This window comes from Sparus aurata, chromosome 7 (genome assembly GCF_900880675.1).
Source record: "Sparus aurata chromosome 7, fSpaAur1.1, whole genome shotgun sequence".
In the NCBI taxonomy this organism is placed as follows: Eukaryota; Metazoa; Chordata; class Actinopteri; order Spariformes; family Sparidae; genus Sparus; species Sparus aurata.
The window spans coordinates 28,048,646-28,075,696 of record NC_044193.1 but is presented as its reverse complement, the minus strand read 5'-3'; positions in this window follow the sequence as shown (position 1 = coordinate 28,075,696).

Genomic DNA, 27,051 nt, shown 5'->3' with positions numbered 1-27,051 from the left:
ACTCAAGGCTGCAATGCTCCAAAGTCAAGAACCAGATCGATACTGGATTTTTTGGGGGCTGATACTGTTACCAATATATGGGAGATAACATTCGGACATCAGTATCGACTGATATATTTTATTTTTTATATACACAGAATACATACAAAGATACATTTTTTTGCAGCGATCCTTCAAATGTGGATGAAACACTTTTGGAGGCAGAATCCTTTACAGTTCAACAATAAACTTCACTGGGAATATAATAATTATAAATTACCCCAAACATCTTTATCTGCATTACTGAATCACATCTGACTGCACATGTGCTGATACCGATACATCGGTTGAGCTCTGCTACAATGTAAGAATTCACAAACCTGTCTCCAAAAATCCAGCACAGGTTTCATTTTAGAAGCACTGGAACATTTTGATTAAACCATACATTTCGAGGAACAAGTGCACTGAGCTTCCTTACCTTTAAAATTCTGACCCGAAACAATCTGAACTGAATTGGAAAGAATGACATACGATTTGAGGTTTGTTTGTTTTTTTTCTATTTATTGTTTTGGAAGGAAACAACACCGAGAAATAAAATATTTACGGCCTAATGCAGGAGTAAATTACTTCTGAAAATAGTTGAGTGGTAGAAAGTGTGTGAGAAAGTTTTTCTCTGTTACTTTGTCATCCCCCCTACCCACACACACACACACACACACACACACACACACACACAAACACACACACACACACACGGGCAGAAACCGGTTTTGGTTCCCTGCCAACCAGAGCTGCCAACCAGCCTGCAGTCTGAGCTTTTCTTTTTTTTTTTTTTCCTGGTATGGTAATATCCAGACAGGAGGCAGAGGAGAGTGGAGAGGAGAGGAGAAGAGAGACAAACAGTCCACATCAAAGAGAAGCCCATTCCTCTTTCCTTGACCTCTCTTTTATTTGCATATGTCTCTTGATTTCTTTTTTTTTTTTTTTTGCTCTTTTTCTTCCTCAACATCACACTTTTCTTTAACGTCACACACTCAGAACCCTCTCACATATTCTGAACCTCAGCCAAATTCTTAACCAACGATTTTCCTCTTCCGTCTAACCTGACGAGGAAATTAAAGTTAGGTATGGTATCCTTTATTGATCTCTCTGGGTTTAACCCCTCGTTGTTGGAGCTGTTGGAAGCCACTCTGCAGCATCCCGGAGCCGACTCCAGGTCGGCAGAGTTGACCTATGGAAAGAACATGAAAACTGTCGAAATAAAAGCCCTGCCTCAGTTTGGGAATCAAACCAAAGACCTTCATGCTGAGGAGCAACAGTGCCAACCAACAGGCTACCTTGCTACCCGCACGGCCTCAGTGCCTCTCATCCCGTCTTACTCTCAGGAGAAGGAGGGATAGAAGATACCGGGCGTCTCTCCAGGGTGTCCTTTGGATTTGTTTGAACCACCTGGACTTCACAAGAGACACACACACACACACACAAAGTGGGAGGAATAGGCCAGCTGGTGTGTGTCTCTGTGTGTGTGTGTGTGAGTTGTGAGATATGCAGAGCTACTCATGCTATTCCCAGTAGGTTTCCTATCACAACACATTACACACTTTCTACCTCTCACCTCCTCCCAAATCCATCTCTCTTAGACTCTCTCTCACACACACACACTCTTAATGTACACACGGCAGAGGATACACACATACACACACACATACACACAGGGTGTGCTGTCCACTGCTGTGCTGTACAGCTGAGTAACAGTCAGAGACAGAGTGCGGTGGGAGGTTTGGATGCAGTCCCAGTGTTTATCAGGGAGGAGGCCAGTGGTGGAGTGATGCTGAGAGCCTTTGTGGACCCACTCTACCTCCCACATGACATCCTCTTAATGTTCCACACACGGAGCGGGAAAGCACTCTGCAGTTATACCTTAATGCAATGAAGGGCCGCTGAAGAGTTTTGCTCTGAATGCAAATTAATTTCAGAAAAACAAAAGCGCTGACCAAAGGTTTATCACTGACAGGCAGGGGAATAATTCAGTATTATGTCATATCAGCTATCATTTTGTTTCAGTTTCTCAAAATGTGCCTGGAAACGTATAAAATGCGAATCAAAATCTGACAAAAGACCTTTCCAAGTTTACACTTTACGCGCATGAAGAGTTTTTGTTGAATAAAGATAAATAATGAAGACCATCCATCAATACACCAGTGACAAACTATTTGAACTCTCCAATATGAATATCTGTTATTTGTTCAGTTTCAACAGGAGGGTATATATATTGTAATTTGAGCATCGTGCGGTCAGTGCAGGTTAATTCTCTTCCTCAGTCACATTACCTGCTCCACTCCAAAGTTACACTAAGCATCCATAGTAAAAACCATATCTCTTGTCATGTGTCTCCTGAGATATTCTGGTCCAGAGGTTGCATGGTCTGGGGATGTATTTACAGCAGCACAGAAGCAGAGGATGTACATTATTAATCCCTTTTCAAATCACTCTGTTGTTATGTCTTTACAAACAAAAGGCCCGGTATGAAGAGGAGCTATACACATGAATTATTATATATGGAGCGACATCAGAGCGATGGGGCTGCCCCATCGGTGGCGCCAGGAGCAATCAGGGGTTTGGTGCTTTGCTTGCCATGATTGTCATGATTGGAAGAACTGGTAGATACTGTGTGTCTTAGTCTGAAGCATTTTTGTCATGCTTACTGTTTTTATAAAACTTACTGAACATTTTATAGAGTTTTATTTCAAGTGCTCTATAGTCTATGCACCTCCAATTACAAGTCCACACTCCATATAATAATCTTCAGAATGTTATAGAAATACAGGCAGCAGAAGGTGACACTACTCTAAGGAGTGTATACCTTATGAGATTGTATATAATTGAGTGTTTAAAGCAAAAGGTTTAGTGAATATAATGGATCCAAAGTGAAACTGAGGGCATAACTGAGAGAAAAAAAAAAAGAGGTCAATTACAAGTCTGTCCACCACTTCAGTACCACAGACAGCGCCATGGGTTTATAAGTACACAGTGAGGGTATTGACGTATGAGAGCCACAGATTCCAACTTGCACAAACAGTCAGTCAGATAAAGAATCAATGAAGGCTGTGATGGAAAAGGTATTGTATGTATTTCTGTTGATTTCTGTCAAACACTCTATGTGGAAAGAGTGTTGGACAGTAAGAGATGTGTTTAACACCTTGCAGAAACTGGGGTGACGGCCCCAGCTCAACAGGAACCTGTACTTAAACCCAGTCTAGCTGATTCTAGCTGCAAACCCTGTTAGATACTTTTGACAGTTGTGCGACAGCCCCTCCCTGCCTTGCCTAGTCACTGAATAAAGAACAGACACAGACGCAGCTCTTTGCTGTGGAGACCACTGATTCCTTGAGTTTGAGCCCATTTACAAATGCTTTAAATAAACTTACAGAGAGACTGATGTTCTTTATTTGGCAGATTGCCGCCGCAAGGATAAATCCCCACTCTCTGCCAAAAGAGCCTACCCACCTAGATCTACTCACAGCTTGGAAATGTAATGGTAACAATAGGAAGAGTGCATTTAAGGGTATGTAAACTGCTATGATCAAATTACATCAGCCAGAACTGGTGATGTGAATAACACTGATCATCGTGTTACAATGCAACATTCTGCTGGGAAACCTTGAGTCCTTGACACACACCATAAACTGCTCAGGAATGGCTCAAGACCCTGCCTCCAAATTGTCCAGCTCCCAATCAGTCGAGCATCCATGGGATGTCCCTCAACAAGTCCGATCCATGGAGGCCCCATCTTGCTCCCTACAGTACACTAAGGATCTACCACCAATGCCCTGGTGCTAGAAATAAGAAGACCCCAAAGGTCTTCTTTCCATGCATTGATGGATCAGAGCCTAGTCCAATACATGATTGGGCCTCCATGGATTGGACGTCTCATGAATGCTTGACTGGATTGGGATCTGGAACCTCTCAATCCTAAGGCTGTTCCTGAGTAGTTTTTCAGGTGTGGCAGGGACTCATCCCCCCTCATGGACTACCGTTGCCATGAGGGGTTATCCTTGGTCTGCAATGGTGTCTGGGTGGTCGGTACGTCCACTCCAGTTTCTCCAGAAGAACATTTGACTGCAACAAGATGAGAAATGCTATTCACTTCACCTGTCAGTGGTTTTAATGTTCCGGCTGAACGGTGTACGTTTCAAGCAGACTGGAATAAGCTGTCTGCGTCATTTTGAGGATGGGAGGGCTACGTCTGTAGTGCCGTGACGGGCAATCTGGCAATTGATAAAAGGCGCTGCCAAACAAAGGACAAAAAAGAAACTATTCAACATACAGAATGTACATATGTGAGACCTGTCAAATGTGACATGTAGTTTCAAAACTAGCCAGAAATGTCTCCTTCCCATCACTATGTGGGTGGTTCACAATCACATCTATCACACCCTCTGTGGGTTGTGTGAGCCCTGCTAGCCACCATGGCTGTCATCCTAGTATAATGGATTTTGATGAAATGCCTCCCACAAGATTAGGAAGAGGTACTGGAGCTGTCAAGGGTCATACACCGTTGACGTCCATCTGAATGATGTGATGCCTTGACTCTACTTCACTCTAACTGGCATTACCACTGTTTAAAAAATTCAAATTGTTATTATGTTGATGAATCTTGCAGGCGCCCTTTGAAGTAGCCAAACGTTGGCACGCTCTCCATCCTGCTTCTATTTCAGCTCTTCATTCCAGGTGCGCCCCACACAGAGCGCAGGACAGCGGGGGGTTTGGGCCGGTGTTGGGTAGACACACCACCTCGCTCGAGGGCAGATCTTGGGGTTAACATGAGGATCCCAACTCTGACAGGGTGTCAATACAAAGCAATTTACGGGACCCCATGAAGAATCGACCCCCTAGATAACAGGCAATTTCTCTGCTCGGCTGGTCACCACGGCCCCGAGAAGACCAAATCAGAGGCGAGAGAGGTAGGCAGAGACAGAGAGAGAGAGAGAGAGAGAGAGAGAGAGAGAGAGAGAGAGAGAGAGAGATTGGAAGAAAGTAGTGAGGGGATGTGATTAGGACCATATACTACAGACCATCACCGCATGCCTACAGTGAGGCCGTGGGTACACTTACATACACGCTCGAACACAATCCGTGCACGCCGAATCCGGAGACACACGGGCTCGCAGATCCACACAAAGCTCTGGCCTTACACACCCACACACAGCGCTGCCTCTAACACAGCTGATATGGATGTGGCACAGGAGAGGGAGGATGTGAAAGTGGTGTTAGGCGGCGGATAAGAGGCAGAAGCAGACTGAGAGAAGGAGAGAAAATTAAACAGAGACACAGAGCAGGGAGACTCGCGCTGAAGGAAAATGGGTTCTGAAAATGAATGAATAAGTTATTCAAAGGAAAGAAAGACAAGGAAGAGAACAGAATTTTCTTTTTAAATTATATTTGTACTCTACGGCTGTGACATGTGATTATATTTTAGACAATAGGCGGCTTCTGACAAGGACAGGAAAATGCAGACTTTCCACCAGGATATTGGTGAGCAGAGGTTGTAAACTGCAGTCTGATACAATTGTATTCATCTGTAACAATGCGATACTACAAAGCAGAGTGAATATGATTCCATCCAGTTGGAATAGGTTTAGATATTTTTACTATTTGAATATTAACAGCGTGATCAATTATTTATTCAGAGGTTTTTTCAAAGGTTTTTTTTTTTTTTTTTTTTTCTTTTTTACCGAATATTGAATCAGAAATTGACCAAAAAATGATTTCACAATTAAGAGATAACATGCAGGTACACTGGGTAACCTTAAAGCAAGTCCTTAACCAGGGTGAATTCCTCAGTATAGCACACTGGCTACACTGAACATGTAACGTATGCAAATGTGGAGCAGATAGGCTTTCAATCAATTTTGGGATTGTGTCTTCAGGTTTTGAGACCCAGCACAGCGCTGTGAAACCTCAACTTTTTTTAACGAAAAAGTTTATATAAAGCCTTGATTCCCTCAGCAGGTCTCTGTGACCTTGTTGGTGTGACACAGTTCTGTTCCGTCCTCCACATACCCCACCGGGAGCATTTCAGAGGAAGCGTTATGCTGCCTGATTTTGTTGACTTACTCAGACTTTCGGGTCTTTACTTGATTTTTGCTCCTCTTCCATGTGTAAGTGGGCTACATTGTAAAACGGTAAGTATGCTTACTGTTCTCATTTGTGACTTCATTGTCGAAACTGCACAGGTTGTTTCATTTAAATTCTGAAATTCGACCCGATGTTCTAAGACATTCCTCTATCTGACTCCTTGTCTGGCTCAGTGTGCTCTACACAGCTTGACGCTGCCTCTGTTCGCCTCCATCGGAATCGAGCACCATCTAGAATGGCGAATTGCGATCAGCTCCATCGGTCTTGTCGTGGGCTGGATCGTAATGCAAAAATGTCTGGCAGAAACTGGGGGTAATAAGAATAAATTAACATCTCGAGATTACATTAAATTTGAACAAAGTTACCTGGATCCCAAAGTTGATGCCAGCTGGAGCCATTTCCTGCATACAGGTAGTTTGATTTAACAAAATATTCAGACTTTATTAACGCATTTTAGTATATAAGGGCCTCAAGGTACCTCAAATATGTTTACCCTTGTGGAATCACTGACACACTGCTCTAATCTGTTGCATAGCCAGTTTTCCTGATCACAGTGGAAGCGTAGTGTTGCATAGATAAGGAGTTCAACGTAGTCAGCCTGTAATTCTGTAGACTGAATATTGTTAATTCAGCTCGTAGGTCAGTGTCACCCAATTGAAATGTGTATTCATAAAAACAATTTATAGGCACATGCTAATATAAATAAAACAAGACTTCATTCAAAGGAGTTTGGCCTGGTCGAAAGTCGCATTAGCTGCAATGTTAATGTTATGTGCCTTGGCTGCTCTAGACCGTAGCTAGTATAATAGGCCTCCAGCATATATTGTGACATGGCTTAGTTTTTTGTAGCCTGACTTGCACTGTAGGTTTCCATCCAGCATTGTACACTGCAATCCTGACATTTATGGGGCAGAAACAGGTATGCAATTGGGGAACGTAACTGGCTAGCATTGGAAGTACAGGTTACAAACTATCACAAAAAGACAGACTTTAGGCAGAGAGCGAGCAATCACCTGGAAAGACAATCTTGACAGCTGATTAAAGCAGGTCTTCTTTGCATCTGTGGCTGTGTATCAGTGAAGTAGATTCTTTGACTCTTTTATCAGTTTTCCGAATTGGTTTATCTTCCTCATGCACAAAGCCGGGTCAGTGAAGAATTGGTTTGCATAGAGCCCTGACCTTCGGTCTGATCCGGAACACTGACTGTGAGCATGGCCAGGCCGCCCTTATGAGTACTCTTGTTGCTGAATGGGAGCAAATGAAAATGGATGTTCAACAATCACATATGGTGTAATGTTCAATGCCTGCATACTTATGGCCACACAAAGGGAATATACTGATGTGCAATGCTGCAGTGGAGAAATGATCCTCTTCTTTAAGGACTGCAGAGCATCAAAGTCAAGTGAAGACTGACACAGAGATGACACGGTGAGGGACAGAGAGCAAAGATATAGGAGAGACTACAAGAGGAAGATGACGGGCGAGGGGATGGGGGAGGGAGGGAGGAGAGAGCGAGGCTGAGAGAGAAAAAGATGTAAAGGACGCAGCAGCAATGGCTCTTCTGACATCATCACATGCTGCCTGAAACTGTGCCAGGAATATGAAATAAAGTGCAAAGAATTCTGGGCGGAATCACAAGTTCAGCCGCTGCCAAGGGTGAATCTCTGAACTCCGTCTGAGAGGGTGAAGAAAAGCCGGCAAAGCTCCTCCAATCCAGAGCCGCTCTGTCAAGCGCTGAGTAACAGGGAATGACATCGCTAACCCCCTCCGATCATTTCAAACGTTTTATTGTTTCTTCTTCAAGAAGGCACACGTTTTTCATTTTTCCATTTACACATATTTCTTTTTGACTCTCTGCTTTCACATTATTCATCTTACATGAAAACGTTTTTTTTTTTTTTTTTTTTTTTTATCTATTTAATTATTTTAATAATTCCAAGGGGAACTTGTCTGCTTCTTGTTTCCCTTACACCACTGGATGGAATTTCCATAATATATCTGACTGGGTTGACAGGGCTGCTGATCAATACCATTGATTCATTTACATAAATATTCTGACATTTGAGACTAAAATGTCTTCCCAATACTCAGTTTGAAACAAACCCAATAGGCAAGTCACCAGAACAAAATGTTGGCAATTACCATTTCTGCAAACCACTGTTCAGATCTCTACATGCCTTTGTCAGATCAGGAGGTGGAGCAGGTGGTGGTGGAGTTACGCACCAGACAGCTATCAATATAATAGTCGCAGTTCAAGACTGCATTTGAACATTAAGTGCCAAACCATATTTTATATTTTTTAAGGAGACCTCAAGACAATATCCAATTGCATTCGTGGAGACAAAACCTGGCACTTTTGAGGGGAAGGCGGAACATCTCTGGCCATGTTTGTGGCAACGAAATCAGGTATTTTAAGCCAAATAGATCTATTCCTAACATTAACAATCTGGTTTTTGTACCTGAACCTTACCAGGCCATATGCTCAGCACTGTGCAGATGAAAATAGAAAATCAAACCTAAAGAAAGTAAAGTTGCAAACTGGAATAAGAATAAGATTTTACAGCCATGCTAGCAGCTGTGCGGGGGCACAGTGCTGCTGTGAGCTTCAGCTCCTGAGCATCATCATAATAACATGCTCACAGTGGACAGGCTAACGTGCCAATAAGTTAACTATATCAATTAGCAGATTTAACACTTAGCACAATGTATTGGACCAAGCTAGATTGCGGTAATTGATCTGCTGATCATTCAGAAGTCATATCCTGGTCGACATGCACAGCCCTGGACAGTAAGGCTCCACAGCGGGTGATTAAAATGGCCCAGAACATCATCGGTACTCATCTACGCAGTATCAGCGTCATCAGTGAAGTGAGATGTCTGCACAGAGACCAAAGGATACTGAAAAACAGCACCCACGCCAGCCACAGTCTGTTCACCCTGTGTAAAAAAGAACTTAATGCAATCCATCCAACAGCTGTTGAGGTATTCCAGGCGATATTCCAATCCTCGTAGCCTACATTTGCACATACATTGAGGTCACTGCTCTTAACATGTGAACCTCCATCTGGAGGAAAGCTTGTTTTTTATACCTTTTTTTTTTTTAACACCTAAAGTAAAGCCAGCGCTTATCATACAGAAACAACTCCATAGTTATAAACTTTAGAGAACAACACTGCCGCCATCTGTTTGAACGCTAATGTTAATTAATGTGTGATTAGCACCGGCTTGCGGATGGTTTCCTTGCAGTCAAACTGAAACTACCGTCAGCTCTTAAATACATGCTGTGCATTTTCAAAAGCTTCCTTAAGTCTGATGTGTGACCTGTTTTTGAAGCAGCTACATTTGCACATACATTGGGGTCACTGCTCTTAACATGTGAACCTCCATCTGGAGGAAAGTTTTTTTTTATGTATTTTTTCCGGTATACCTACCACATACTCTCCCTCCCTCCAGGTGGACAGCTAAAGAAGTATTACCGCTGTAGGATGGTCCTTGGCACTAAAAACTGGGCATTCTGTGCAGTAAAAAAAGACATTGGTTCAACATGACCAGATAAAACAGACAAAAGGGACTGTGGTTGACCACTGATATACCAAAAAACACATATTTACTCTTCCAGCTGATATAAGCAGAACTGTTTCCATCAGGAACTTTATGCCGTGGGTTCCCCGTTTGTTAGTTGCTTCTGTATTTCGTCAGTCTTTCCTTTTCTTCTGCTTCATGTCCCGCCAACGCAGCCCTGTTTGGAACAGGCAGGCAAGGTGATTCAGAGGCTGGATGAGAACATGTCTTCAGTGTTAGGTAAGCACTGAGACAAGCTGAATGACGAAGGAGAACAGGCAGAGGCATACATTCCACAGGGACACGCATGCCTGTTTTACTCTACAGGGGATGACCTTCAATGAACTGCTTTTATTCGTCTTTTACTGTGCCCCTGAAGTGCCTTGCCATTTCTTTATTTTCTGTCCAAATTGTGGTGGTTCTACACTACACATCCCGATAGAACTCTTTAACATCTTAAAGTTATTCCCTTAAATCTTCAGTCAAACCACGACCTGGATTGCCCCATAAACACCTTTAAATGTTGAGGATACGTCAGAAGATTGTTCACACACAAACACAAAGAAATAGGTAGCGCTTCCTGTCACAATGACTGAGCTATTTCTTCATCTTCCCTCTTCTTTGATCCCACTCTTCCTCGCCTGCCCGTTCACTTTCGGCAACTCTCTTATCTCCATCGCTGCCTGTGAACCATAAATGTATGAAACAGAACGGGAGCAGCCAGGTGAATACACTATGACTCTGTTACCATGGAAACACAGGTAGCAACTGGTAAGGTGATGCTGTACTTAAAATTCTACGGGGACGACCACCAAACGTGTGTTTTTTTGCAGTGTTGCAGTGAAAACGTGACTGTTCCAAAAACACACCGAAGCCTGTAATTTTTCAAGCGTTTTAAAGTAGGAAAATTGGTCCTGGTAAAATCTATTTTTTTTCTGTCCATTTTTTTTCTAAGAGTGAAAATATTTTTAACTTTCAACTTTTGTTAACTTTCAAAATGGCTCCAAACTCTGCTTATGTTTAGGTGAGCTCCAAAAGTAACCTAACATATTATAAGTCACAAGGAGATGGTTCTCAGGCAACCATTGGTCGCACATTCCCATAGCAGGAGAAATGTTCATCAATGTTTGTAAGAACATGCCACAACAATATGAGGTAGCTTAACAGCTTTCTTGAGTTCACAATACTGGACTTGCTACTTTTTGCTTTATGTCTTTGCCTGTAGCTACTTGCAGCCAGTCTTCTAAGCTAAGTGGTTAAGTAAGGCTCTATTGCCCGCGCTACTCAGTCGACTGGCCTCCCAGTTAACACAGCTGGACCTGAGACTGGGTCTGAACACCACCTCAAAGACTGATGGTTGCTAGTTTGAAGACAGGGGTTATACTACAGAGGTGATTTACAGAGGCTTTGAGGTGATTGTTGAAAGACAAACCAAGACTGTGTTGATAAGTTTCATTTTAGTTTATGTCGAGTTTCAATAAAATGTGCTTTTCAAGGTAACGAGGAAAAAAAGCTCGTCTCAGTACAGTAAAATTGGTGTCAAAATATTTTCTTTCTTCAAATGTTCTACTCAGCACGCAAACTCCAGTTGACATCTTTACATATCCTATTTTTATTTCCTTTTCTCAACACCATCATACAGTGCAGTCATGTGTCCAATAATACACCACATGTGTAAATGTCTTTAAAGACCTAATTTTTTCATTGTAAAAAATCACAAAAATCAGTTGTCATCCACAAACATAAGAAAACCAAAACCAAAAAGTGTATTTATCATTTTATAACAGTAGACATCTCTGCAACACAGTACTAGATGTCTTTGACATCACATCAGCTCTGTTGTTTGTGAGACGAGCGTTTCTTCACATTCTTCTTCACATTCTTCTTCACAAATGTTTCAAACAAAAATGTTGTCAATAACTTCCAATGTTCCCCTTTCAAGGATACATTATTGGCAAAAATGTTATCTGCTCTGTCTTTGCAACCTCAGATGCTTCCACACTTGTAGTTCACTACATTTCATTCAGACTGAGCAGAGAAATCACACATTGTTGCCTTTAATCTGATTGATATGTCACCGCCATCCTGATGGGTGCTACATGGAGCCACCCGGGGACATTTATCTTCTCCGGTGTCAACAGGAAGTCATTGAGAAATACCTGATTAGAAGCATTATTAGTTTTATTAGACTTCAAATCGACCGCATGGTATGAGTTATGACTGACAGGTGGAGACGGAATGAAAACAGGGAACTGTCTCGAGGGTATCACTGTGAACTGCCAGAGTACACAGAGCAGGATACAAGCTCAACATAACTCAGTTTAAATTGCTTTTACTGATGTGCGTACGTGTTGCCATGGTTACACCTAACATTTTGAATAGTGCTGAAATCAGATTTTGTCTGTGCCGGGGCTGTTTTGTTTCAGGCCGCTGGATTTGGACCGACACCCATTTCTTTGTCACTTCTAAGTCTCGGTCCAGTTGTTGTTAGTATGCATCGGCGTTCCACTGACAGCTTTCACAAACCACACTAAACGGTTAAATGCACCCGACTTCACTCGCGCCGCACCAAACACATTTGGTGTGAAGACACTCCAGATTTGCGTCTGTCACAACACGCAGCTCTGGCAGTAATGAGTCCGTCTCTGATTGCTCGAACAGCTCATCAGACGACAAACAGATCCATTAAATTCGACTCACTGTTTCAACGAAAAATCCTGGTTAAGTTAATGTATTGATTGGTTCAAAATGACTGATGATGGGGGCTACAATATCTGAGAGGTTATATTGCTACCGTGCCATAACAGAGATATGGCGTCCCATATAAAGGCACAAAAGTTGGGAATTTATGACTTTAAGTGCACTCCCTGAACTCAAGTGTTGTTGGATTTAACTGCTTGTCCGCTGTTGATAAACTAGAGTCGAGGCAGCCTTAAGAAATCCCTCTCTGTTCTGCTCCACGTCTTCCTCTGCCTTTGTGTGTAACTGTACATTATTTGTGAAATACATCCATGCATATCTATAAAGAGAAAACGCTCCTGTTCTTCCTCCCGTGCATAATTGCCTGCGATGATGTGGTGACCTGCAATCTAGGCTGTAACAAGTATTACAGTGAGCCATTATCTCTCCACTAAATTAGGGAGATTATATGGCTATAAAAAGGATATAGACTGCGAGGAAAAATTACAATCAAATGCTTGAATTAGTCTGAGATTTTTTCATTGCTTCATGGTGATTTAACCAACGCTGATTAAATTGTTGTTGCTTTAATTGTTGCTATCAAAAACACATCATGTCAGAAATATATAGGGGCATGTTCACGCACGTCAATGTAACCACATACATTTCTACTAAACTTGTGTTTGCCATTTTAATGCATGCCATGTGGCCGACCATGATGAACCTTTAACGAAAATGTTAAAGCGTCTGAGGCAGCCGCACAACAAAAAATATTTTATTGTACAGCTTTGTGGTGATTTATGTACAATATGTAAGTTGTTTACCAAGTTTCAACAAAACCTAACACTATAATCTTTATTTGCATTTAGCAGACGCTTTTGTCCAAAGCGACTTACAGTTATTCATACACTAATGGCGGTGGCTGCCATGCAAGGTGCTGACCAGCACATCAGGAGCAGTTTGAGGTTCAGTATCTTGCCCAAGGACACTTCGACATGCAGACCAGGGGAATGGAACCACCAACTTTCCGATAACAAGACGCCGGCTCTATCCCTGAGCCACAGCCACCAAAGCTCACGAAAGCCGGACATTTTTGGCACTGTTATATCACAAAGCATAACTTTAAGCTAGGTATGCCTAATACCTTGGCAGACACCTAGTGCTACTACAGCCTGTATTTCATATTTTACCACTGCTTAATATTTCAAACGGCACCTGTCAGAAAACAACAATACATCATCGTAATGTATACTTTGCACTTCAAAGTGTCTACAAACAGTGTTATCTCACTTTCTCCTTGGCATAGTCCTTCTCTCTGCTCGAAAGTAAATGTGTGAAGCTTGATAAATAAGTCAAAACTCCTCCTCTGAGACAAGAACGTTCTTAATCCTGAATTAACTTTCTGAACAATTTCTGGGAGTGATTCTGAGATGCTTGATAATGTGGGCCCAGAGCTGTACATAGCTGTCCCATAATATGACTCACACTACTCTTTTAGCCAAAATACTGACCATACTTTTCTCACTCACAACTTGTCCATTACAGCAGCTTGGTCAGAAGCCTTAAGCTTCGTTAGCATGCATCCAATCTGAAGTGGTCGCACCAGCTTCAACATGTGTCAAGGAAGCAAATATTGACATTTCTAATCAATTATGGATCTCTGACCTTACGTTTTTTTTTTCCCCTCCAGTCCCCATCTACTTCAGTCTTTTAGGAGGATGCTGCAACACTTTTTTTTGCTGTAAAGCTCTAGAAATGATTTGTGGCCTGTGAAACTTCACCCGACTTCACACCGGCAAGGGATAGTGACTAGATAATGATTGAATCCTCATTTTTGGGTGAACTTAACTTAACTTTGACCACCCACAAGTCTGTCTTTTCTTGCTGCTTATCTTACTTGCAAAAAGTGGGGAGGGTTAGAGGGGAGTTACTACAGTGTCATACTCAGAAGTGTCGGGTCGTTGACCAGGCCGCTGTATTTGACTTGGCCGTCCAGGCTACTCTCCCATTTGTTTTCTGCTCCTTCTCCGCCCCTTCCTGTCATCCATCTTCCTCCCTCTCTTTTCCTGAGATGTCTCGCAGTCAGTATTTGCAGTCTAATCCACTCTTGACGTATGGCTCATTAATAAGGTGAGGTAAAGATATTGGATTAAGAGCAGATTAAAGATGATTAATGCTGCATAATGAGGACTAATCTGGCGCTCCGCTGTTCCACTCTGTGTTTTAATGTGTGTTTTTGCTCTGCCCCTCCTCGCTTGCTGACTCATCTGCCTCTAGGTAACGGCTGATGAAATATACATAAGATGTTAGTTTACTGAAATAAAGAAGATCTGCTAAAAAGGGGCACAGGAGCTGTTTAAACAAGAAGATTTGCGTCTCTTAAATCCAGCAGGGGGTAAATTATTCGCATCGAAAGCCCACACACACAAGCGCACACACACACACACACACACACACACTCGTGCGCACGCACGCCATGCATGCGCTTCACACACACGAGAACACAATTTACAGACTCGCATAGCTTTAGAGTCCTTAAACACAGCACTAAAGTGAATCATTGCCATCCCGCATTGTAATGCCAAAGTGCTTAAAGACACACACACACACACACACACACACACACTCACACACACACTCACGCCCTTGAACAGTGCAAGGAGAGGGGGAAGGTCACAGACAATCATCCCCTGCTCCTCTGAGGCCTCCCAGCATCCAGGACGCCACCTTTGGGAGTCCCGCTTCTTCACCGCTGCTGCTCCTCACGCCCCCTCTTTCAGCCGAGTGTTAAAACGCATGGGGCTGCGTTGGTGGTGGTGGTGGGGGGGGGCATCTGAGGTACTGGTGAGGCAATGAAATATGAAGCAGGAAGTACAGTTTGAGTAGAAGACTTATCAGAGATCAAAACACACTGCACTTAATGAGGAGGGAGATGTAATATGATGCTAAAGTTGTGGCTAAGTTCAACTTTTTAGTTAGACAGCTGGGTGTTTTTTTTTCTGCAGCCCTTTTGCATGAAACGGGTGGTGCCATTAAAATGAACGAGGCAGATATATGGATATTACCCATTATTTTCTATTCATCCATCTATAACAGTTTGATGTGTGTTGACGAGTTGTGTAGATATCACGCATAGAGATGTCCTCTTTCAAGTATAATGGAGCTGGATGTCACTCAGCTTGAGGTGGTCTGACGGCCAAAATATACATTAAAAACCTCAGCGATGTCTTTTTTAAGTTAAGTCACAGACCTCGCTGTGAGCAGTTTTATGTAGGAGCAAGAATCTAGCAAGATGGATAAAATTAAGCATCACATCGACGAACTCTGTAGAGAGAAAATGAAAGTTTTACTTATCCTTTAAAACATTATCATGATTGTGAATTTATCATTACAATTTGTTTGTCGGGTCCAAAATGACTGTTTTGTTTATGTCGGTAAGAATTCTGACATCTGGTTCCAGCTCCTTACAAGGTTTGTGAGCAAATAGTAAAATGCTGTTGGTGTCTGTGTTTCGTCAGCATCAGCATTCTTGGTAATTCCTAGTTTGTGGGTAAAGAAAGTATAAATGGATGAGTTCGGTACTACGCATTAGCTAGCTAGCGTTAGCAACATTGGGGCGGGGCAGATGATTTGATGAGCTAGATATGCTAAATAGCGAAAGTGTCACATTATGGAGGGCTTGAACCCCTCTTTTGAGCTCTCTACCCTCATTCTTCACACATTCTCAGGTTTACAACAGCGTGCCTCAAAGACAGACTTTTTTAACTCGATGCACCATTATCCCAGTGTGTAAATTAACTTGTTATTAACTCCCCTCGTCTTTCAGTGTCGGTATTTGAGGCAGGAACACTACTTCGGTCTTTAGATTTGTTTGGACAACGTGTTGTATCAACTTCAACCGAAATGACTTTTCTTCTTGTCTCTATTCTAAAATTGTAGCAGTACTCATAGGGATCTGAATATTGTCTGGATTAAACTACTTGTATCACATTATTCTGTGTTCAAATATTCAGACAGTTAGCTAGCTGACAAGCAAATGTGGTTTCTGGGCTTCTCTTCCTTAAGGTGTCGGCGTGTAGTTTGATCATAAAAGGAGTCTGCGGAGTCAAGGCGGGTGGAATGAAGAAGCAATCTTTATTGAAACAAAATCTAGCACCTTGAGTCCTGATCAGAAGCGGCCGCGTTCTGATATTATCAAATCTGTGGACAAAACAATGCAAACATGCTCTGCCCTCTGCTCCCTCAAAACCTCAGCTTCTTCTCTTAGGAGGTTTTCCAAGTGCCACCCCCTGTTTCTTTCCCTGCACCGGCCTTTAGAGCCCCTTTCCCAGTAAACACCCACTTCTTCTAATTGGTCATTTTGGCATATTATCCAATAGCCTAAAAGAGGAGTTGACCTGTTTCTCTACTCTTCTCCCCTAACTCATCTGACCTGGCTGCTGTCAACTGTAGGTCTTGTCCCCAAAATTACCCAGATGGGTTCCCCATCCCTCTATGGGAACATAAACGTTTGGGCATCTCCCACCATTTGGTGGGGGCCAACTTCAGGTTTTAGTACTTTATGATGGCCTGCCGTCTGCTAACCTTTAGCCCTCACCAGTTGAAAAACTATTTCAGGACCCCTGGAGCTGTAAGCCTCACTCTGTCTGCACTCTTTAACTCACATGGGGAGAAACAATTAATCATCATTTAACCTACACTAAGTAAATTCAAAAATCAGAATGTGTTGCCATCCAGACACCTCACAAACAAGAAACAGAAGATCAATCAGACATACCAGCGATGAAATGATTGGTAGAGTCCAACCAATTCTGTCAAAAAGCTGCTCCCAAACCACTGTTGTTCTGGACCTGAGGACGTTCAACCTAGCATCCTGAGGGTCTGACATGCCACCAAAACACCTTGTGACTGTCGTCCTTGAAGCATGTCCATGTGTGTCATTAAGTCGTTTGGAAGTTGGCAGCAATGAAAACGTTGGTGTGGAGAGACAGAGAAATCGACCCCTCCGTCGATGAAACCCATTGGCTATGCCGTGTCGAGGCCTGTTATTAGAAGAAAAGTGTCGACATGTTGTGGCCTGATTCTGTTTTCTTTACAAAGAAGTGAAAGTGCAGGTTTAGTGTGATGATTTCAAATAATAGTTTTGATCAATGGAGAGCCACTTTTTGCTCCTTTCAACGACTGTTCTGCTATTCGCTGGAGGCAGAGCTCTCTGACACCAACTTTGAAAAATGTACTTGTCTTCTCTCACATCGTATAATTGCGAGTTTTCGCTGTACCCCAGCATTAATTTGCCCTTTTTGTTCGTCCTCCTCTACCTTCTCTCTGCCCTACCATCCTCCAGCTCGTCTTTTTCTCCCTCCTCCACCTCTACATCATACTCCCCGAGTCCCAATTCCCCATTTCCCTCCCAATCACAGACTCCCCAGAGGCTTTGAGGCCCTCTCCAGTCGTCCTCCCCCCATGAGACACACATATAAGAGCCTCTCTCTCTCTCACATACACACACACACACACACACACAGCTTCATACATGCACACACAAACACCAATCTCCCTGCCTCATCCCTTTATCCTCCATCACCATTCCTTTCCCAGATGTGGCCCGTCCCACGAGAGAATCCCCCCTGTGCCCCAAAATAATAAAATAAAACCCCGCCGCCGTACTCTCCAGCCCCTTTTCTGAAGAGGGGAAGACGAGCTGATGAATGTGGCGGGCAGATGTGGATGAGAGGAGAGCAATTAAAAATCCTCTCTGCTCTCTTTTCTCCCCGGATCCAGAGGGAAAACGGGGAGACAGAGATTGTGTCTGGCATGAAAAAAAAAAGGGAACACCAAAATCTATCTCATCTCAATCAGAGAAAGCTGTTCTGAAGGCTGAATAAAGACAAAAGAACCGCCGTGGCTTTGTGGGACCTCTCACACGCAGAATCAAGGACATTCAGGCCTTTTGAGGACAAAACACTGGCACGGAAAAAATGGGGCACACATTATGGAATATCTGATCCGAAATTCAGAGGCAAAACCTATGGGGCAATCTGGAGGAATCTCATCTCAATCACTTTGAAACATGTTTCAGAGATCTACTGCAGAAATTAGAACCCATTCAAATGGGATGAATACGCCGTCTAATAATCAATATCCCCATGTGGAGAGCGGACCCATACTGTGCTTTGTTCGGCGCAACGCAATGCGCGAGGCTGTTTAATAGAGGTTATGCATTGATGTAACTTTTTGCACATGAAAACCGCTGCGCTCACTCCCGCTGAGCAGCCAAATAAGTTCAGAGCGAGGCTGTAGTGGAGGGAAGAAAAACAAACTCATAAACCAAAAGGAATAACAAAGGGAAAAGGCCACAGTGTTCCATAAAATATGCTGGACAGTGAGCAGTATGTCACACTCAACCCGGTATCTATGTTATACAGTGTCGACAACTGATCACTGACAGATAGCACACAGATTTCTGATCAAATATAATGAGGAACTCAAATATAAGCTTGTGTCTCTAGACAAGTTTGTGAAGATATTTATTTATTATATTTCATGTTAATTCTTGAAACAACCCCTGTATTTGGTTCATTCTATGGACAGCTCCTGGTGCTGATATGAAATGGACTAGAGATACTAGATCATCATACATCAGCAAAATACAGCCCCAGGACCATCTTAATCCAGCCCACGACATCCTCAATCTCAAGAAAATCAACAACGGGCAGCACATTAATGAATCTCGAGGATAACGACTACAGAGTCCGCAGTGCTATTCAGCTTGATTCCAACAGAGGGCACTGACAGCAGGCCTCAAGTTGACCACCTCACCTCAAGCAAAAAGTTATAGCAGCTGACTTCAACAAGTCATGTTACAGATCACGCCTGACTGATAAACACCTGTCCTCTGTGCTTAAATATCAGACATGACGCTCGACTTTGATGATCTTGCAAAGAGAGGTGACCGTCTCAACTGCTCCGATTAGGCCAAATAACATTGGTGGGCGCTGCTTTTCATCTTGTCAATCATAAACATCTTACAGTTGTAATTCCTTTTCATTGGTTACGTACCGTTGCATCGGTAAAACATAAAATAAGTTAATGTAGTCTAGTGCATGCTTCTTAATATTAGCTTGATCTTTTCTTCATTCAGTGCTGCATCTAGTTTAACATAATTCAGCGCTATGTGTTGAATGTTTCACTTCAGTTGCCCAGTTTGTGGCCCTTTGCCAACAGTTTGTAAGTCAGTGTGGCCCTCTGGATAACAAATGCTGCCCTCCCCTGTGTTAGATGAATAATGGATGAAAATACAGCAAATTCAATTTGATGTAATAACATTTTAAACCCATTTAATACGAGCCCAGATTTAAACAGTGACTTTTATACAGCCAAAGGAGATTTGTGCCTCACAAACACACACAATGACAATGATATTAAACACCCTACCCAACAGTCTTGCACAGTTCTGACAAATATGACGTCCTGTCTTCCAGCAATAGAAGGAATGGAAACTAACTAGCTACTCCTATAAAAATTCCCTGACAACATGTTGGTCATGCTGTAGCTAGTGGGGCAGTATCATCAGCTGGAGACGCATATTTGAATATCAGCTGACAAAGATGGTGTTTAATGGTCGCCATGTCCTGTAATGTTGACTGCTTACTGGTGGTGGAAAGGATATGTACCTTACTCCATGAACGTGACGTTACAGAGAGGAGAGAACCACAGTCTTTGGTGAGTGCTGAGTTCACTGACAGGTTGAACTGAATTTTAAAAAACACTGTTGCGCTGTTGATCGTTAGCTTGTGGCTAATGCACAGTAAAGAATTCTGTCCATTTGGGGTGAAGTAGAGCAAATGAAAAACAAATGATCTAGTGGTCAAACTTGCACGAGAAACGTTGGGTGAAAGGTGCTTCACTGATAGGAAAAACCATTAAACGATCACCATCACTGATGAAAGTCTACATGCCATGATAAGACAAAATTGTTAATGCACAGTGTAATGTTTCAAAGTATTATTCACATTATGTTTTGTCTCATCTGCAGACTTCCTTCCTCACTCTTTGACTCTCACCTGGAAGTTATAGCAACAGACGACCAAATGTTAATGTACGTTACCATGAGTAAACTTGTGGATTACTCAGGGTTTGGTTGTTGGATACATTTGGCATGATGAAATTAAATAAAAACATTTTAATGCAGAAATGTAACATACTATATCCTTAACTCAAGCACACGGTGGGTTTAGGAGACCAACTACCAACATAAATGGTTCAAGTCCCACTGGTGACCTTTGTTCTATCTCTTTGTATAAAAGAACAAAAAACTGCATGCATCATCTGTAGTGAAAAAGAGAGAATTGCATTGAGAATGTGCATGTTCTTGCCTCAGTGAGGCTTTTAATGGCACAGGCAGTACACTAGCCTATGAAGTTGAGATAAGGACTATTGAGAACAATAAATTCCCACACCAAACTGTCACATGTATGTGTGAGTCTGGGAGAACGAGCTGCTATTTTGGTACAAATCAGGTATCCTTGAATCAGAATGGGGTGTGATGTCTGAGTTTCCTGGGAAATCACAGACTGGGAGGTGAGATTTCCAGCTACAAAGATATGAGAGACTGTAAGTACGCTTTCTACACTTACTTGATGCATCATTTTTAAATGAAATAGCCACTATCCAAATGCTGAAATCATATGAGATAAACAAACTCCTTGTCCTGGGATTTACATGAAAACCAACCGTGATTCTTTCTATTCTTTTTTTTTTTTTCAAAACCAGCAAGTTCAGGCCTTTCTTGGAGAATGCTTATCTGGCCCCCGTCCCATCATCCCATCATCTTCAAACTCTCCAATCAGCACAATCAGTCAAAGACCAGTGCAATCACTGTGCCCAACAAATCGAGCTAAAATGATTGGTTTAGACTGTCCATGTCCTACAGAGATGCTATATCCTCAAAAAAACAACCCGGCCACTGAGTACTGCTTGATTTTCATCCCACTGAGAGAGGCAAGTTTCTCTCGGAAAGTAATGATATGTCTGAAGATAGATGATGCTTTCTGGTTCAAAGTTACTGAGTGTGAGTTCTTTTGGGGGTTCTGTTTTTTTTTTTTTGTTCTTGTCCCTTACATTTCTTTTTTTTTGTTCTTTCTTTTTTTAAAACGTTGCTGAGTGGACTTTCACACTGTGACCAATTAGTCTCCCAGGCCTTGTTATAAAAGCACATATGTCACATCCCAACCATGAATAAAATGGTAATAAATGAAAATTAGATGCCATTTCTTGACACAAACGGGACCTTAACTTTGGTCCTCAGTCCACAGGGACTTCAGTGACTTTAGCTGTGGAGTTGTTTCAGATGAACAGCTCTGGGTGACGAATAAAGCTTGTAGGCTAAGGTATACGAGACAGCATGAACTTGGTCTGTATGATCAGCACAAATGTTTCAGGGACTAGTTTCTCGAATCAAATAGTTGAGAAAAAGCAGGAAAAAGCCACGGTTCTATACAAATTTACAAGTGCTTCCCACTGTGGCAGAAAGGGGGGTTGGTATTTGTCATATCAGCCCTGGTATTTGGTGAACTAAGAATGAGCCTCACGATCCCCAAGGCTCATATGAAAAGATCCCACTGTCCACACTATATGATCATTTAGTTCTTATATGACTGCAGTGAAAAACAAGCAGATGCTGTGTGCGCTCAATAAGGAGGAACCTACAATCTCTGTTCCAGAAGTCAGAAAGCTTCCCTCAAACCAACATCGATATTTGTAATAATGCTAACTGCCAGAAATCCAGCCCTGAGAAATGGCCTTGCTTCCATCTGGATGGGGATGGCCATTGCTTTGAAAACTGTTTAATATTATTGTTTAATATTTAATTGAGAGGATTAAAACCACTCTCTTGTGTGTATGTTAAATATTGAGGAGGCGATTAGCCTAGCTTAGCATAAAGACTGGAGGCCACCCCGGCTCTCTCTAAAGTTTAAATCTGTCAACCGACCCCTCTAATGCTCAATTATTAACGCTTCATCTCCAGCTTGTTTGATCCATAGACGGACCAAAAGCTGTGCTAGCAGCCCTGTGAGGCTACACTTACCTTTTGGTTACATTGAACATGTAACTCATGCAGACCATTGACCTGCAGGCTTTCTAATGGCTATACTCTGAGTAACCTTACAACCCATTTCTGTGTCAAATGGCAGCTATTTGGCCATTAACACTAAGCCCCCTCAACACATGTTGCATCCATGATTGCATGTCAGCAAGAGTGTCGGCCCCGTTTGCACAGTTCTGCTGTACTGTGCTGGACTTGGCTTCTGCTACTGTGCTGTGGTTGTTGGTGGTGGTTGCATGGGTCATATACATATACAGGCCTTTCACACAGGAGACTGTGCTTTGAATCCCACCTGAGGCCTGAAGTCACTGTTGAGACTTGGTTGACTTACAGTTATTATCTTCAGTTTTCAGTCATAGTTTTTTAGGATTAGGCAACAAAATGTGTTATGTTACCCAAGCCCAGGTGAATATAGCATTATTGAGTACGGACACGACGCAAATAGCATACTAGACTACCCACATTTTTTAAACATTTATAGAGCGGATTACATATGTACTACTTACGCACTGACCTCAAAACTGGTGGTGTCACTCCTCAAAAGGTTTACATTACGAATGCTAAAGAGTTATGAATAGCGGTGCTTTGAGCTTAACATCAGTATGCTAATATGCTTATAATGACTGTGTAAAGAAGCTGCTTTTAAACAGGTATAATGTCAACCATTCTCACCATCTTAGTTCAGTATGGTAATATTTGATTAATTAACGATTGACATAAAAGTACAGCTGAGGGGGAACATCGTTAGTTGAAGACATATTTGGTCATTAACCATGGATTAGACACAATCAAATTCTGACCTGATGACCATCAGGTCAGAATTTGGTTAGGGGTTCACAAGTTCATCATGAGAAGAGACATCATGTGGCGTCAATGTGTGTACAAATGTAATGGCGATCCATTCAATAATTGTCAAGACACATCATGTAAACCTCAGATGGTGACCTCATGTTGGTTCTAGAGAAAAATTCAAGTCATTGGAATATTGGGATTTTAAAGCACCCATGAATCGTGAAAAGTTTTGTGCCAATCTGTCAAGTAGCTGTTGGGATATTTCTCTGGATGAACGTGTTTGTGGTGCCAGCTGAGAAGACATGGTATCAACAAAGTCTAAAGGACTGTCAACACTAAATGTACAAACTTCCATGCTGACACATCCAATAGTTGCCGAGATATTTCAGTGCAGTCCAAAGTGGAGGACTGACGGACTGTCATTGCCATCCTTGGAGACATGCCAGTAGCATAGCTAAAAATGACACATTGTGGTTTAACAAGGAGTTATGTGCTGTATTATATCATGGTGAGCAGCGGGTGGGCGGCGGTGAAGTAATTTCCTGAAATCTTGCCTGAAGATGTGTCAACTGTGAGGACGCCACGGAACAGCAAGGATTTGTCTTAAATCATGGCCAGTAAACCCCTGGATCAGGTTTCAATTTTTCAGACAAACTGATGAAATAAACCCTCAACGAGAGATTGCACTTGAGTTACAGGAGCCGGTGGAACAGTGGCTACCCCACGTATGGCATCAGGACTTACTCGGCTTTCGTTGCAATCCCTGAAGTCGGCTCCTGCATCTCTTTGTCCATGTAAATCACTCATCGTGACTGAGTTTGCCTCTTCCTGTTGTTGCAGGTTTACTTAGCAGCACTATGCTGAAGGTCTCATTGTTCTGGAGGTGTAAAGGACGCTCTGTCCTACACTATGTAGCATACCACGCTCTTTCTCCCCTCTGTCTCCCCTTCTCTCTCGCTCTCCCCCACAAAACAACCCCACCTCCCTCCCAGCGGGGGACTGGTGCCATGTGGTGATGAATAGTCAGATCTGAGGCAGGAGGACGCACAATGTAGGTCGAGCTCCAGGGGTTGTCGTCTACCAGTGTGTGTACGTGTATTTATATAAGTGTGTGTGTGCACGTCGAGGCACTTGGGGGGGCTGCTGGGTACACGGTGCTCTCCAGTGAGTGGTGGTGTTGGGGGGTGAGGTGGGGGTGTTGGAGAGTGCATATACCTGCTACAGTATGATATATGGAGTGTCCGTACCCCCTTATACACCTGTTCCCGTTACCTATTCTGTCTCTGCCTTACACACACACGCGCGCACACACACACACACACACACACACACCCACGCGCACACATACACACACACACACACACACACACACACACACACACACACACACACACACACACACACACACCACCCCTGCGCCCCCACCCAGAGACAAGGAATGGATAATCAGCTCATTTGTTATGGGGCCGTTAGATTAGTGTATGAACATATGCATGATGATGAAGTGCACTGCACCAGAGCGACAACCTTGTTCTGCGGGAGCACAAAGTCGCACACAGAGAGGAGGATGGGCTAACAAATGACGCTGAACTGAACTTCAATGACTTTGGGGTCAGAGGAAGCTGGGGTGCAGTGGTGAAGAGCAGAACAGGATATAAAGAAGGTCACGCAAGGCCTTTTTTTTTGTTAAGGACTGTAGGTGGCTTGATGTCACAGCTTCCACTTCTGGTGTCTGTGGTGCCCTTTATCATCCCTGCAGGTGCATTTATTTTGAATCATCTAAATTTAGGTAAAAGAGATAAGTGGACAGTGGATGGGTACTTGGTATAGGCAGTTATCCTTGAGTTGAGACATAAAAATCAGTGTTAGCTATGTATGGTTCTGCAAAACCTCTAACAAGTTCAACCTTTACTATTCTTTATGTTGCAACTTAATTTTTGCTTAGTTTCAATTTTCTATTTTTCACTCTGCCTATTTTCTGGTTAGGTTTAGGCACGAAAACAACCTCTTTGGTCACCACAAGAACTGCGGGAAATGTCTGAAAGTCTCCTTTTACACCCGCTTCTGTCACTGTAAACATGGCTGGAGATGGCCAGTAGTGTCACACTGCTGCAATGCAATGCAGACTCAATCTGTGGTCGCCTATTTGTTGTTTGGTACTCCACCACTGTCCCCTCCACCTCCCCATGTGACGGGCACTCAAGATACATATATTGTGAACATTATATGGAAGTTTTCTTGAAATTGAAACAAGTTAAAAACTGGGGCCCGGGGCTCACGTAGCCCTAACCACCCACATGAAGGCCGGACAAGTCAACAATCCACAAGTAGCCCTAACGACTCTGAAACTCAGAAGCTCACATGTGTCCTTAACCACTCTGTAAGGACACTCCCACACAGAGTTTAAAAGCCTGCAACTCCCTTCCAGATAGTTAGAACTGAATAAGCCTCTTGGTCCAGTTGTCTACAAAACTAGACTTACCATGACCTGGATGACTGAGAAGCTTCATCAACATATATTTATTAGTATTTGTACAAGGCAAACTGTTCAAACAAATTGCCCCTAGTGGATTTAATAAAGTTGTCTGAATCTAAATTATAGAGGTATCTAAATTCATTCGGAACCTGAGAAAGAGATTAACACCGGACTCCCCAGATAATGATCCTATAATATCCACGATCTTCGGCCATCGTTGCTATAGAGAAGACCCAAATCACAAATTAAACTGATATAAACTTAAGACTCAACACTGTAAGCTTTAACCGGCACTGCCATAAGTGGCTCGCGCCACAAAGTTTAAAGCTCAATGTTGGCAACATAAACTTTGGCATTTGCAGCTAAATTTGCTTCTTTTTGTCAAAAGAAAATGTTGGCAGAAATCATCAGAGGCACAAGAAGCATCAACGTTTGCCTGAGAAAACACTGAAGTTACTTGTTTGTCCTTGGGCAATGCTATCTTAGCAAGCGATCCTTGTGCAGCATGTAGCAGCCAAAGCAGATGTCAGTTGTTGAGGGGAGTTGAGCGTCTAATGAAGTGTTCCTGTGAGGGCGCAGCACCATTCAAACTACATCCACATACAGAGCAGAGCCGGATCTTAGCACAGACCTGACATTCCATTAGCATAGAATACCACATTTGCACATTTTACTCTGATACTTCTTTTTGTTCCCTCTCTTATTTCACTCGCGTCAACCTAACCACCTCCTACACATTCACTCCGGATTACTTAATTCTTTCACTTTTCACTTCCGAAACATTTTACAGCAGTTTTCCTTACTTTTAAGAGCAACCCCCCCGACTCCTCTCTTCCCCTCCCCTTCCATTTTCCTCTCTCTTTCCTCTATCTCCTTCTTCTCAGTGCAGCGCTGTATCGAAGCAGCAGGGAGGCACCCCCTCCATGCCTTTTCATCACTTCAGTTTCTCCCTCTCTCATCTGCCTCTCTGGTGTAACGACCTCAATCTGTCTGTCTCTGTTAGCTATCGTCTGCGACAATAATTCCGTAATGCGCTCAAGTGGGGAAAAAAACCTTGAAGTTGCGTCCTCCCTCCGCTCTCCCGTTCAACTCATTGGTTTTATTGGCAGGACTGTTTATCGGAGGCAATACTGAATTGTACATGAGCAACACGGTGCGAACACACCATACGCCGCGTACTTCAGCATCCATACGCAAGTGAGAGAGTGTGTGTTTGCGTGCTGCGTCTGCACATGCATTCTGTTGACCCTCAGCAACTGTGTGTGTGTGTGTGTGTGTTCACCTCGGCCTCGTAGCAGAACAAAACAAAACAAAACAGGGC